This window comes from Athene noctua, chromosome 3 (genome assembly GCF_965140245.1).
Source record: "Athene noctua chromosome 3, bAthNoc1.hap1.1, whole genome shotgun sequence".
Lineage (NCBI taxonomy): Eukaryota > Metazoa > Chordata > Aves > Strigiformes > Strigidae > Athene > Athene noctua.
In genome coordinates, this window is record NC_134039.1 from 1,856,722 (window position 1) to 1,871,616 (window position 14,895).

Consider the following 14,895-nt stretch of genomic DNA (forward strand, 5'->3'; position numbering starts at 1 on the left):
CGAGGTCTATAGTGTGCACGCTCAGAAACCAGCATACTAGATGCAACATTCTGAAATACTTCATGGTATCTTTTATCACATAACTAAGAAGAACTAGAGAAGTTTCAGAATGTGAAGGTAGTGAGTCCATTCTTATTTTTAGAAGGCGTTGAATTATTATGGAAGAATGCATACATAACCTGTCGTACAAGATACTGGAAAGACCGAGGTGTTTCTGTTCTCAGGCTTTCCACATCCATCTTTGTTATTACCGTTCAGTATTTTAATCTACCATGTGAGGCAAAAAAAAAGTGCAAAAATGATTTTGTTATATGTATAATCTTGCATGTGTTTACACATACTAACTACGTAAATGAATTGAAATAATGAAAAAAGTTCAGACTTTTATGGGCTTTTTTTCCTCTAAATCTCACTCTCCTTTCTCTGCTTGTGAATGTTACTAATGGAAACCCGTAGTGTCATGGGAGCTTCCACTTTTGGAAGCTGTCCCAAACTTGAGAAGCCACTCGCTTGAAGCTTGAGATTGAGGCTGAAATTCAGAAGTTTTGGCATGTTCCCTACAAAGCTGGCTTTGAACAAAACCTGTGCACTAAGGGCTGAACTCTGCAGCCTCAGAGAACACGGGTGCTCCTAGCACCTCATTTACATCTAGCTTCCATATGGGGGAGCACAGAAACGGTGGTAGCTTTAACTTTCAATCTCAGTTTGCTATAACTGAGCTCTTTTACACGAACGTTGGGTTTAATTGTCACTTACGGGATGAAATGGGAATGAAAAGGTCACTTGTCTGAAAAGTACTCTGTCGGTTGAGGTTTATGGGGTTTGCCTCTTGTGTTACAGAAGCTGAGAACTGGCAGCTTCAGCCTGCTTGGTCAATGTTAGCTGCTGGGGTGCTGGGGACTCCCCTGGAGAACCTGGGTGCTGCGGGGGTGAGGGGTGACTTGCCCCAGAAGGTGGATAACTCTCAAATTCCTCACAAGGAGAGTTTTTAGTATAAGCAGTGATCCTGTGCTTGGGAGGAAAATACCTGACAATGTAGGAGTGAAACCTTATTCCAGCCGGGTTGAGGTCAGCGTGAGTTACAAGCTCAGTGTGCGTTATGGTGGTGGTTCCCGTGGGCACGGAATCTCACTTTGTATGCATGGATGCCTTCAAACCTGGAGGCAAGTTTTCCTGTTAAACTCTGAGGCCAGAAACAACCACTGCCTGAAGGCTTAGTTGCATCTTCCCACTCCAATATGTCCACGGGGTCTTGTTTGTTTAGCAGTGGGGTTTTGATCTCGCCCAATGGTGGGCAGATTCTTTCGCAACAGTATTCAAGTAGCAGAACAAGTTGTGGTTATGTTTGCAGCTTTGTTTGTCTCCACATCTGGACTGACTCTACAGACTGTTTTGCTTGACAGAAAGATTAAGCAGACTTGACAAACTCACAGTTGTAACCTTATCTTTGCAGTCAGGAGCCTACAAGTCAGAATAAAAGATTCGTTATTAAGACTTGCGAAGGAAAATACTGCAGGAAAAACGAAACAAAAATTGTTTGTGCTTGATTCAACAACTGTTTTGCAAGTAGATCTTATAGTACTGCATATTGGTGTTATGCAAATGCAGATGATATTATAGGTCTCTTTTTTATGAGTGTTTAGTTCTGGGTGTGGGGGCCTCACTGATTGTTCGCTGTGACCTGGTGACATCCCATGGATAAATATGTAATGATTTGCTGCAGTGAAAATAGAAAGAACAACACTGATACAGACCTGAAAGCTAGTAATTAATTGTAATTAGCTTCACATACTGCATTTCTCACTTCCTCAAACCCTGGTAACTTTTCTCATCCCTTATTCTTTTATTGCTTAAAAAGTTTCTCTCCCTTCTGCAAAAGACCTGTGCAAAGAAACTGGTTGTTTGCCGAAAAGTCCATGAAGACATGCAAGTATAGAATGGTACCAACTAGAAATCATTAAATGTACAAACTAAAAGGAAGAAATTGTGAACTGGGGAAAAAAATCTTATCCTTAATTTTTCGTAGTTACCTTTGCTCTTAATTGCACCAACAATAGGTAAAAGTTTTTGGGTAGAAATGTCATTTTAATTAAAAGATGCCTTTGAATGGTTAAAATAGCTTCTTGTTTCAGCCGTAGATGTAGTAGGACCCAATTATTCTAAATTATATTATTAGAAATTCACTTTTCAGTTTCTGTTTTATTTCCTCTCCCTTCTCTCATTCCCAGCAGACGGAAGGTGTGAATGAATTGGCTCTAGAGCCAAATGATCTTTATCTGCCCTTGGGATAACTCATGGAGGATTTAAAAGTCAGATGAGGCAAAAAAATTTGTGCTAATGTTTAAGAAGCCTCATGAAAGCCTACAGAAGCCTGACTAAAGCTACAAAAAAAGAAAGAGGGGAATCATTAGAAGTCATATACCAAAGACTGGATGAAAAAGCAATAGTACTTTACTCCCGAATGTCACTTTTCAACTGAAGCCCATAAAGAGCTCTGCTGTGATACCATCCCTGACACCGCGTAGTACACTGCTCCTTGAGGAGCTCCGTTTATTTTCACCCAGTGTCTACCAGGTGGGCGCAGGACGGGGCACGAGTTGAAGGTTTGGTTTCTAGCAGCTGTAGTCAGCGGGGAGTGGAACCAAATTTTGTTGTAATCCTGGTACCTGTGAAAGTACTTTGAAGCAAAATAAATCTCAACATGAGCCATGAGTGGCAAGATCCGATTAGGTGAAGAGTGGCAGAACTGCCTCTTGATTAATCAAGCAGCTAACGCTTCTTCGAAGCATTGATTCATGAAAACCTTGAACACATAATTCATTTTAGCTGGACTTCTGTTGAGTGTGGATGTGAGCTGGTGCATAATGGCTGTCCCGAGTGCTTCCCTCAGTCTGGACCTGATAGGGCTGTATATCCTTTTTACGTGGAGATATGGCAAGTGACTTACAGGTGTGTGTTCTTAATGTGTAAATAAAAGTGAAAAGAGGGAAAGTAATCCATGTTTAGAAGAAGGCAGAATATGCTATCAAATACTTTGTTGCATTGATGGGATTCTCAAATTTTATGCTTGAGTGTTCCTGAAAACTAATCTGGTAAGCAGTGTGCAAGGTTGATTTTTGTTTTGTTTTGGGTTTTTTCATGGGTGGGTGCTGTATAATTTTAATGGACCCTCTGAGAGAATGGAAGGCTTCTTCATCCTGGCCTTGAATTCTATCCAGGGTTTGGCATCTAAGCTGCTGCTTAAAAAAAAAATAAAGCTGGCTTAGTAATACTCATCCGTCTGTTTTGTATGTCATTTATTAATTATGGCCAACAGCTAAGACAAAGACAGCACATAGATTAATCATTCTAAAGAAATAATATTCTTCTTGCCAAACATATTGGTAAAGCAAGTGCGTAAAGTGTTTCTGGTGAGGTAAGCTGTGTGTCCACCTTCTTGGAAAGAGTATAAATGTTGTTCAAGAAAAACTAGGGATTTATTGAAAGGGTTTAATTTTGAATTACGGCGGTGAGAGGTGAAGAGCCTGACCCGATAACCTTTTTTACTTCTGATCATTGCATTAATGAGTAATTTGTACGTTCTTCTCCTCAGTAAATGGCCTTGGTATTTTCCACAGCTGGCTTACAGTATCCTTGTCCCCTTGGTTTTTTTGTTCATGCTCTGTGCTCCTGTGTTTATATACTGCTTATTAAATATTTATTAAACACATCAAAGGGAATGTTGTTGAAAGGCACATAATATGATAAGTTGCTGGATGCACAAACTTCCCTTTCAGGTCACCTGAAGGGCTTGAGTGCCTGAAAACCTTACCAGTTGTTTTTTAACCCTGCTGCATTTTTTTGATTTCATAAAACCCAGTATGTTTCCCTCTCTGCCTTGCTTAAATTCAGACTTCTGCCTTGCTTGTGTTGTAGTAGTACTGTAGCCTGTAACAACACTATAGACTGTAGCAACACTAAAGACTTCTTCAATGTGTAAGTAATATAAAATTTCTGTATGTTTTCCGTGATGTGCTGACAGAGGGGAATAATGAATGAACAATGTGGTCTTGTTAGATGTTAACATAGGTTTAAGTAAGTGCGTGTACATCTGATGCCCTCGTATCTTTGGATTTGTGTAGCAGTTGCATATGCATGTTTGAAAGTTTAAAAGGTACCAGTGTTGTTAAGTACCTCTGAAGAGCTTCTTGTTGTGTTTCATGGAGATTAATAAGCTAATATGCATCGACCCTGCAATATGTTACCAGTGTTAGATTTCTTATGTGGGAAATAGGATTTATTATTTTCCATATGTTAGAAATGTTGATTCTTTCCTGAGATGATAATCTCTGCCTGTTTGGGGGTGCAGTTAAAGAGAGAAGGGTAATAAACCAGCTGCAATGACAGAAAGTAATTTTACGTTACAGTAGGGGTTTAACAAGATTTCTTTTGAAGCTGGCTTCTGTTAAGGTATGGAAAAGGTCTGGTCACAGAATCCAGGTCATAATAAGTTGTCATTTCACCTACCATGCTACTGCTGTCGCTTCATTGCTGCTTCTCCGATCTTTTACCTGAGAACTGCTCTGTAACATGCGTGAATGTGGACAAATACCTTTGCATAAGGTGATGAAGTATTCAGGGTAGAAGCCTTTATAATGGGGCAGTGGTTCCACTATCAGTATGACCAGATATGCGTGGAAGCACATCAGCCAGCAATAAAAATTTGATCCAGATCCAGCCGCAAAATCCCATTTCTGTCAATTTAGTCCAAGTACATCGAGGCAGCAAAAATGCGTAAATCCTTGGTTCTGTCAGCTTTGGGAGGACGAGAGATACTTGATGCCACATAAATCCTTTCAGTAAAAAAATTAACCTATGAAAATTGTTTGAACAAATTTGGATTTGTACAGTTAATTTATGCCGTGTCATTTCTTTCTTGCACGTGACTTCATTTTTTTCTGATCCGGTGCAGGGAATATGAAAGACACACTTGATGTATCTTTGCACCACGGCACGGGATGCTTCTCATGCAGATTTTAGCTAGTCTTTTTGGAGCTAGTCTTCTGTGTGTCATACCAGGTAAGAGAACTACGGCTCTAAAAGACACGGGCATAGCAAACACGGGACAGGAAGCCTTTTACTGTATCTCAAACTCTTAAGTCTAACTTCAGGGCTGTTTTGGGGTTTTTTTCCAGCCTTACAGTTTAGTATGGAAAGAGCTGCCTTTTCCTCCCCTTACTTCTTGATTTCTTTTTCTTCTTCTAGTTCCCATTACTCCATACTCTTGCCTGGCAAATTTGTTATTTTATTCTGCAGTTTTGCACATACAAGAATTCTTTGTGCTCTTCCACAAACGTTACCTATCACAAAATTTTGCTGACAAAAGCCATCAAAATATAGCGTGCATGGGTTGCTACTGAGTTTTGGTATGGTGGGGAGATGAGCAAGAAACATTTTAACGTAGTCTTTACAATTCTAACATCAAGAAAATGGTTGAAGCTCATGAAATGTAAAATTTTTCGACTTTTGTCCAGTTGTAATTCCAAAGCATCTACAGAAATCTAGCAAGGGATGTGATTTTAAAAATTAAGATTCTGAGGATGGGGTGTGCTGATGTGAATAGAGGGGAAATTTGAGGTGGACCGAATATGGAAGTGTCCCGGTTTCGGCTGGGACAGAGTTAATTTTCTCCCGAGCAGGCGGTACAGTGCTGGGTTTGGATTTAGAGTGAGAATGACGTTGCTGCCACACGGACGTTTTAGTTGTTGTTCGGTGTCTGTCCCAAGTTAAGGACTTGCCGCTGGCCCGGGCGCTGCCAGCGGGCGGGTGGGTGCACGGGAAGCTGGGAGGGAGCACGGCCAGGAGAGCTGGCCCCAGCTAGCCAAAGGGCTACTGCAGAGCATCGGACGTCCCGCTCAGTGCAGGATCGGGGGGAGTTGGCCGGGAGGGGCCGATCCCTGCTGGGGCACCGGCCAGCGGGGGGGAGCAGCTGCACTGGGCACCGCTCGGCTTTTCCTGCGGCTTCTTTCTTTTTGTTACATTCCTTTTCATTACTACTATTATTACGTTTGATTTTAGTTATTAAACTGGTCTTATCTCAACCCACGTTTTCTACTTGTGTTTCGATTCTTCCCCCCGTCCCACTGGGTGGGGGGAGCAGTGAGCAGCTGCGTGGTGCTTACTTGCTGCCTGGGGATAAACCACAACAGGACAGAAGTTGGGTTTGAGGTTAGATTTGAAGTGGCGGTTGTTGCTGCTTGATTCTATTGCTGGTATCAAACACGTGAACCATTTTGGGCCCTCCTGAGCCCCTTGGCACGAGCAGATCAGTGACTGAGTTCTCATCTGAAACACTTCTAGACTGTTTTGGCAGTTTCAGGGATGTGGTGGGTTGAACTCTTGCAGTAAAATGCTATGAGGCTTGCACAGTATGTTATGGTAAATTACAAATTGGCCAGACAGAAAATGTTTAAGATTAATACTTGTGAATTAATGGAGAAAGAATTGTTTCGGGCAAACTGACAACTATCTGGGTCTTCAGTGCACCAATTCAGAAATAATCCAGTGCAGATGGAGGAACAGTGGAATGATAGGTACTGTTACCTTCATTTAACTTGATGTTGACTTGGGGTTTATAACTAAACCTGGGCTATGTGTATAAAATGCCTCCTGGAACTCACCTCCTGTACTATTTCCTTTGGTGCACTCAGAGGAGGGAGAGGTGGTGGTAAGCCTGGGTATTGCTACATCTTGACAAGAACTGGAGACGTTGGCCTGTGTTGCATAAATATAGGAAGAATATTAATTTATTTTAAAAGCCCTAATTTATTCCAGCCAGAGGAATCCCCAGTGTATAATTATGCAATTAAAAAACCCCTTTTTATCATAACACACCAACCCTTTGTCCAGTAACTTGTCAGATTAATTTAATTAAAAACCACAGTCTTAAAAATATACTTGTCTGCAACTGAAAGTGTGTAATCCCTTGAGACGGAAGCGCTAGTTAAACATGAGTTCAGCCCAACATCATTCTGCCACATTAGTGTGTATCACGGTATATTAATTTAGAGAGCAAGTTCCATAGATGACTGATCATTAATGTTTATTATGATTACATTATAGTAATCTTTGTTTAGTCAATAAACATTTACACTGAATCAAAAAATGGTGGTGTAGTGTGTAATATTGCAGCCACTTATCCATGTTCAGATAATTTTGTCCTAATGATACAGCAAGCATACATGGCTTTCTGTTAATTGGTTATACATTAGGCACTTTTTTTTTTCCATGTGGTTGCACTGTGCCAGATGAACGAGTGGATGTGATAAGAAAATAGCTGTGCTGTTTCAGACAACAAAAGATGATTTCCAAAACCTCTTTGCTAGTAATGGGTAGAAATAATCCCTTTACTTCAGTGCTTTCAGAACTGGGAATGACTGATACATGCAGATATTTATATGCAGTAGGGAAACAAGTTTTATTTCACTCTGACATGCTTAATTCTTCCCATAAATAGATTTTTGACTCCTTCCAGTAGAGAAGGGATGGCAGGGCAGGGGGAAGAGACCAGGCGTACAGATTTCATGGTCAATGAAATGGCAATGCATCACTGGTTTCCCAGCAGAGGAGGAAAACTAGTGATGGGCAGTCGAGTAGAACTTGTAGGTTCCAAGTATAACCTGCTCTGTGTTTACCTGCCTGCTCCAGTCCTGCATCAGGGGTGATCCCACGGTGAACACAGGCGGGCAAGCTGCACTATACTTTGAGGTTGGACATCGTATATAACTGTGGGAAAATGTTTTATTAGGTGAGTGAGGGCTGGTGGCAGCCTGCGGTCCAGAGACAGCTCTCGGAGGACAGGCGGGGGTGGACAGAGTTGGGTTTATGCATCCATGGGGGTGGTTCGTGGCCCAGGGTGTCCCAAACCGCAGCACAGCCCCCGCAGCAGGAAGGGTGTGATTGTGCTGCCCGAGGCCGTAACCCTGTACTTTTGTATCTTAACCCCCACTCCAGCATCTCTACTGTTTTAGATAATGATATTCTAAATTTTCTTATATACAGACACATGTGTATGTATAAAAAAATCCCACCCTAATGGGTACATTGTTCTGCCTCAAGGCTCTCTCTGAGAGGAGAAATAATTTTGTCCAACACAAACTCAACTTCTCACTTCAGGAGTGTGCTACACAGTGTTTACCATCCACCCTGCTGAGAATTCACTTTCTTGCACAATGCAGCAAATGTTGCTTTATCTGTTTTATATACAGTGGATGTTTGCCTTAAATGAATGCAGTACTGGTTAAAAATTACCTAGTTGATGTCATTGGAAACTGAAGTCTGATTTATCTTCAGAACAAGTACAATAGAGCAGGCAGGCACCTCCTCCCCTCCCTTCACTGTTGATACATTTTTGTTCTAAACAAAAATTCTAAACAAGGTTCAAACCAACGGGTTTTAAGAGGATGCTTCAAAACTACATTTATCTTCTTCTTTGATAAAAGTGCTTGCTCTTTCTGGTCTTTCCTATCTTTGCTGCTATACATCCACGTGGTGAACATAGTTTGCTTTGTATTCACACTGATAACTCAGTGATGGAAGTTGTTTGCGTACCAGGTTATTGAGCCATCAAGCTTCAACAAACACTATATCAGAAATGAAAACCGTTGCTTAGAAAATTGCAGCTTTAGTTGCCCGGATAATTGTAACTACTAAAGGAACACAAATACTCATCCATATTTACTCAGTCACTCAGGTTTCATCATGAACAGTTTTAAGCAGAAAAAGTATAGTGGGATGAATTCTTAAGCCTTAATAATTTAGGAAGTTGTACAAATAAAGGAAGATCTGCCTGCAAGTTTCAGACAGAATTCTGTTCTAACAAGTATCAGAGTAGCAGTAGGAAATGTAGTGGACTAAAGAAAGACCCTTTTTTGCAGTTACGACTTCCCATTCCCTTTGTTCTGGAGGGCCTGCAACCTCGGAGGTTCATTGATTCATGTGCAGCCGGAGAGCTTAAAATCTAATTGTGCTGAGAGTGGGAGAGATGAGAAGAGAGAGAACTTTGGGCAGGAGAACTTGGACATCAGCAAAGCAGAGGGCTCGGTTAACCTGCAGATTCGGTGGTGGTTGCAGGTGAAAAGTTATGCACAGAGAACTAAGCCAGGGTGAAGGAACTAGGATGAAGATGGAAAACAAGAGAATTGTGGTGGAAACGAAAACAAAGAGATGGACAAAGGGGAAGGCCAGACAGAAAGAAGGGGAAAGGAAGCACTTGGTGGATGGGAAGACAGGAAAACAAAGAGAGAGGAGTTAAATTAAAGGGGGAGTGCAGAGCCGCTTGAATGGGCACAAAGAAGTGTGACTAAAAACACAGTGATGGAGGGAACTGCAAATAGCAAGTCCCCGACTCCCCCTCCTTCACACTGCTGGCGAGGAGCAGGTTTACCAGTGAGTTGGCGTGTGGCTGAACAGAAAAGAGGATTATCCCATCCCGTCTTGAAGTGGGAGTGTTAAAAGAGTGAAAGCACAAAAAGCCAAGGGTGAGTTGCCAGCAGAAACTGGCATCAAAACCAGACTCCCCGGACCTAAGAGCAGTAACGCCTGGGCGTAGGGAAGTAGGGTTTGGGGTGCAGGCTCTGTAGGGGAGTCCTGTGCTGTGGGGGGGGAGGCCCGCAGAGGGGCCAAATACCCATCGCACGCTAGCCACGAGAACAGCGCTGCCAGGGGGAGACACCAGCCAGGATTTCCTCATAGTGGCTCTTCCGTGGAGAGTTATTTTTTCATGGTTCAGATTTCCAGGGCAGATGTGCTCCGAGGAGCAAAGCCACATTTCCCTGTGGCTTCAAAACACTAAAGAAAGCAAGCAGTTTGGCTGTCTGGGGGGTCGGGTAGTTAAAGAATAATGCTGTAGTATTTATCCAGGAGTAAATACTGAAGAAAACCCCAACCCATCTGCATGGACTTGGGCTTCTTTCCAAGTTTAGGACAATCTATACCATCACCAAGTAAATGCTGTTCTCCTGTTTTCCAAGAGCTGAATGGATGAGCCTAGTAGAAAATTGCTTTCAGAGAAATCAGTGCTGTTTGATCAGTGTGTAACTTGGTATGATAGAGCACAGAGACTCGTGACAGGAAGACTGTCTTCCTTTCTTTCTGATTTTCAAGGCTGTGTCTCAGTCCATTGCAGGAATTAACCTTTGTGTGTGCTCCTTCTCTGGTCATTATATGAAAAGCAGCTCGAAATCTCCCAAACTAATGTGATATAGAAAGGATGAAGTCTTTGGATTCTTTTTGAGGCCATATGCATTTAATTTTAATTTTTACTTTTCCATTTTAACATAATATTTTTATCTCAGCCTTAAAACCAGATCAGTTCTTATGTTATTTCTGGACAGAGTACTGATGCTACAGCACGGTGTTATTTTGTAGGGAGATGGGTGGTTTGAGCCATTATAAATTCTCTACTGTTTTTGTTAATTCTGAAAGAACAGAGGTGTCAACTCAACACGTAAGAACCCAAACCATGTTAATATTTATGCACAAGGCAAATGCTGATCATTTTAGCATGAATATGTCATGCTGAAATTGAAAGCAAAATATTAGAAATTTCTATCGTAAGTGATATGGAAATCAATTTATGCAATTGAGTATAGTGATTATGCTTTTAAAGTCGATTCGAATATCCCTACGTAGTTGGACAACCTTTTGTAAAATTGCATTGAAATTTTCAAAATAATAATTTTCTAATTGTAAACAATAATTTATCACTCTGTGTATCGTCCTTCAAATTCTTTTTTCTTTTTTTCGGTTTGCTGAATTACTTTTTCCTTTGAAAATGAACTTTTCGTGGAAAGTTTGGTTAAAAATGTTTTGAAGTTGCAGAGGAATGTGGCCAGTTCTAGGGTTTTGTGTAATTTTATCTTTGCTGCACCAAAATCAGTGGAACTTATTTCAGTAGTAAAATTAATTTGGGATGAGAGCCCAAATGGAAAAAATAATAAAATCAAGGCTGTTTGATGCGTGGAAGTAACACTAGAATATTGACTTTTCGAGGCTTCCCGGTGTTTTCATGTTGGAAAGGGTATTTCAGTCCCGTGCAGACCCGGAGGTGCAGCCGCCCAGCGCCTGGCAGCCTCCCTGAGCTGGGCACTCCAGCCCGGGGGTGGGTCTGTACCGGCCCTCGGCGTGGCAGGAGGAGGCGTTGCAGCAAGCAGGAGACCCCCTTTATTTTAAGAATGGTTTCATCCTGTCTCTTTGCTTCCATCCTTGCTGTTTCTGAACTGCTCAGCCTGGTAGCTACAGTCAAGTGTCAGCTACAGTCAGTCACACAACTGCTCATCTCTATCGCAGAGCATACGCCTGACTTTAGGACCCTGTATATTTTTCAAAAGTTGCAAGCTGCTGTCAGGTACACCAGAGAGCGTGGCTGTAGGTTGTAGGCTCCCTCTTCCCTTGGTGCTGGCAAGCAGGGCTGTACCGCATCTCCTCCCTACAGAATCCCAGCATCATCCAGGTTGGAAAAGCTCTTGCAGCTCCTCCAGCCCCACCATGACCCTCCCCCTGACCGTTCCCAACTCCCCCAGATCCCTCAGCGCTGGCTCAGCCCGACTCTTCAACCCCTCCAGGGATCCCGGGGACTCCCCCCTGCCCTGGGCAGCCCATTCCAACGCCCAACAGCCCCTTCTGCACAGAAATCCTTCCTCAGAGCCAGCCTGACCCTGCCCTGGGCAGCTTGAGGCCATTCCCTCGGGGCCTGGCGCTGGGGCCTTGGCTCCAGAGACTCATCCCCCCTCTCTGCCCCCTCCTGGCAGGGAGTTGCAGAGGGCCAGGAGGTCTCCCCTCAGCCTCCTCTGCTCCAGACTGAACCCCCCCAGTTCCCCCAGCCGCTCCCCAGCAGACCTGTGCTCCAGACCCTGCCCCAGCTCCGTTGCCCTTCTCTGGCCACGCTCGAGTCATTCAATGGCCTTTTTGGGGTGAGGGGCCCAAAACTGAACCCACTCCCCGAGGGGCGGCCTCCCCAGTGCCGAGCCCAGGGCTCAGATCCCTTCTAAGATATAAGATCATTGCCTGCAGCCTCGCAGGGTGCAGTGGTGGCGGGGCATTGCCCATGCTCGTGATGCTGGGAAGGCAAGGGAGGCACCAGCTCTCACAGGAAAAGTGCTGGTTTTGTTTTTTATTTTCCTCGGGGCCATACAGTAACACATGCATACAGCTGGTTAGGGGAGTCTGGGTCCTGAGTGCAAACCTCTGCTATCACTTGGGTTACACACCCAGAGCATAAGCAGTGGCCTGACAGAATGAGAAGCAAGAGAGAACAGAGGGGGAGAGAGGAAAAAAGGTAGCTGAGAAGTGTTAGTTTGGCACTGATTGGTTTAAAAACAAGCCAAAATCAAACCCACTTTATGCTGCCAAGTAAAACTTTGGAGGTTCCACGGTATGATAATTTGTTGAAACTACAAAGAAGAAAGGGTTTTCCATATTTTCACCTGTGATGCAGATCTCAACACCATCGTTAAAAAATACTGTTATTTTGAGTGAGTATGTACTCCATACCCTCGGGTAGCTGACCCTCACAGCATTTCACAGAAAACAGGCAGCAGAAGCTGGAAGAACAAGGAATAGTTGGCTGGGCATTAGTGCTGCTGCAGCAGCAATCTGGGATCTGGGACGGGCAGCTTGTTGGAGGAAGAGGCTGTGGGGAGGTGGTGGGTGGTGAAGGGGAGCTGCCATCAGCTGTACCAACTTCCATGGGTGTGCAGCTGCTTTGCGGTTGAACCAGAGTTGCCTTTTAAAAAGCTAATCCATGCGGTGCGTACGTGGAAATGTTTCTTTATTCTGCCGTGAAAAGTGTTCTAGGTTGTGACAGGCCCTCCAGGTAGCAAGACAGGCTTTTGACATTAGCTCAACCAGCCCCAAATCAGTCCTTAAAAGAAGACCTGCAGCCCCGTGTGCTCTCGCTGGCAGCCTGGTGTCTGCTCACTGTGCATGGCCTGGCTGATTCTCACCAGGGTATTGCTGACACAGAATGGTAGGTCAGTGAGGAATACGGAAATAAATGATGTCAGATACCCGTAACCAACTGCTAATGCTGAACATGGACGCTGGTTTTGGTAGACACTGTGTAGGAAGGACACTGAGGAGAAGTACTATTTAGTGCAGACAACCTTGTGGAAGAAAAGGAGGATGTTTTGAGTACGCTTTTCACGAGTGCGTTATGCACTCTGCTCACGTGTTGCTGTGTTGATAAACTCCATAGCAAAGTTCCTGTGGTATTATAAATAATAAAATAATCTGAAACCACTTTACCTGGTTTGGTAGATGATACCCCTTAGCAAATACTGGGTTTACACAGAATTCTCATCCTATCAAAATGTAAATTGCAGACTGATGTTACACGGTGAGCTGTGTCACACCTTTTAAAAGTAACAAAGAGTATCAGTGGAAGGCAAGAACATCAGGGGGAGAAAGAAGAGAAAAAAAAAAGAAGAGAACCCACACTATTTAAATTTGAAGAAGACTATATCTGACAGCTGAGTGAACAAAGAGAATAGGCATCAAAGACATCTGCGCCTTGACAAATGTTGGGAGCAATCCCTCGCCTTTGTTTGGGCTATCCGGAGATGCAAGTTCATTATCGAGCAGTTCTGCATGCGTGACTGCCTTCATTTTCGATAAAGTAATGCTCTTTTAGGGATGTCAGTAAGTAATAACCTTGCCTGTGGAGGGATATAGGATGTGGTGTTTTATAAAATACTTCCAAATTTCTCTTATTAATAAAAGGCTTGTAGTTTGGCTCTTTTCAGAGCTTTTTTTTTTTTTTTTTTTTTTTTTTCCCACTGCCTTTTCGGTGGGGTGAGGTGGGGGAAGGCACTAAATCTGACAGTTTACTAGAAACAGTGCTACGTAGCGTGGAATGCTGTTAAGGAGATTATGTTATCTCCTAGGAACAGAGAATGCTGTGGTCAACGGGAAATCAATTTCCGAGGGGGCTACAGTAAATTTGTCTTGTAACTGGAAACTTTCTAATTGCTGCCCCAAGGGAACAGTAAGCTGAAAACCAGGCAGATGGTTTCTTCCCCATTTCCCTTATTCTTTGATTCTATCTAAATTATTTCTAGCTTCCTCGTAACTTTGTGTTAAATGTTTGCAAAGGTTTTAACACTGTCGTAGTTGCTCTCCCTTGTACTGTAACTTTGCTGTTCAAGAGCCAGATGTTTTCTGACAGGTTTGGGGAGAGATTTAAATCTGTCCTCTTTAGATTGAGCCACTACTTCTAGCAATTAGCATCAAGGCGAAACTGTTTTTTGTTCCATGCTACGCAGCAGGATTGTATCTTTTTTTTTTTTTTTAATTCAAGTGGGGGCTCAAAGAGAGAGCCTTTTTCTCTGTTCCATCAATTCATTGAGAGTTTCATTACTCACGTCATCTGAAAAGCATTCTAGTGTCAAAGATACAGCCTCGTTTTTATGACTTATGATTTTATTTATGATTTATGGTTAGAATTCAATAGGATGGAAAGGCCTGTTGTAAATAGGTACTTTAGAAGGAAAGTAGAGCCCCATTTCCTTATAAGAGCTTTGGGAAATATTTGTTTGGGATGAAGTCTGTGAAGATCAGATATATTGAACATTGCCTTTCTTTGTTCTGGAAGTTTGGCTGAGTGCAGGTGGTAGTCTATGAAAACTAAATTGAAAAACGTAACAGAAAATAAGTCATAAAGAGCTTATTGTGGTCAAGTTCTAGCTTGAGCAAAGCAGAAAGGCCTGCTCAAAATACTCGGTGGAGTTGGAGGCGGAGGAGTGAATACAATTGTGAGGTGTGGGTTGAATTTGGAGCCCCTTGAAAACTTCTCAGTATCATTACTTTCCTACAAAATGTGAACATTTCGTTTAGGAAAAAAATACCACGAGGAAATTG

General features: G+C 42.9%; 1 protein-coding gene across 3 annotated transcripts in view; it reads left to right on the forward strand.

Moving 5' to 3' along the window:
• Positions 1-14,895, forward strand: part of LOC141958827 (proline-rich protein 5-like) — a 213,013-nt gene that overhangs the window by 137,033 nt on the left and 61,085 nt on the right. The window contains exon 3 of one of the 3 annotated variants that reach the window (XM_074901748.1): positions 4,952-5,058. The exons of the other annotated variants lie outside the window; for them this stretch is intronic. The gene's annotated coding sequence lies outside the window, so the exon portion shown is untranslated. The remainder of the gene's footprint in view (positions 1-4,951; positions 5,059-14,895) is intronic. 3 annotated transcript variants of the gene reach the window in all.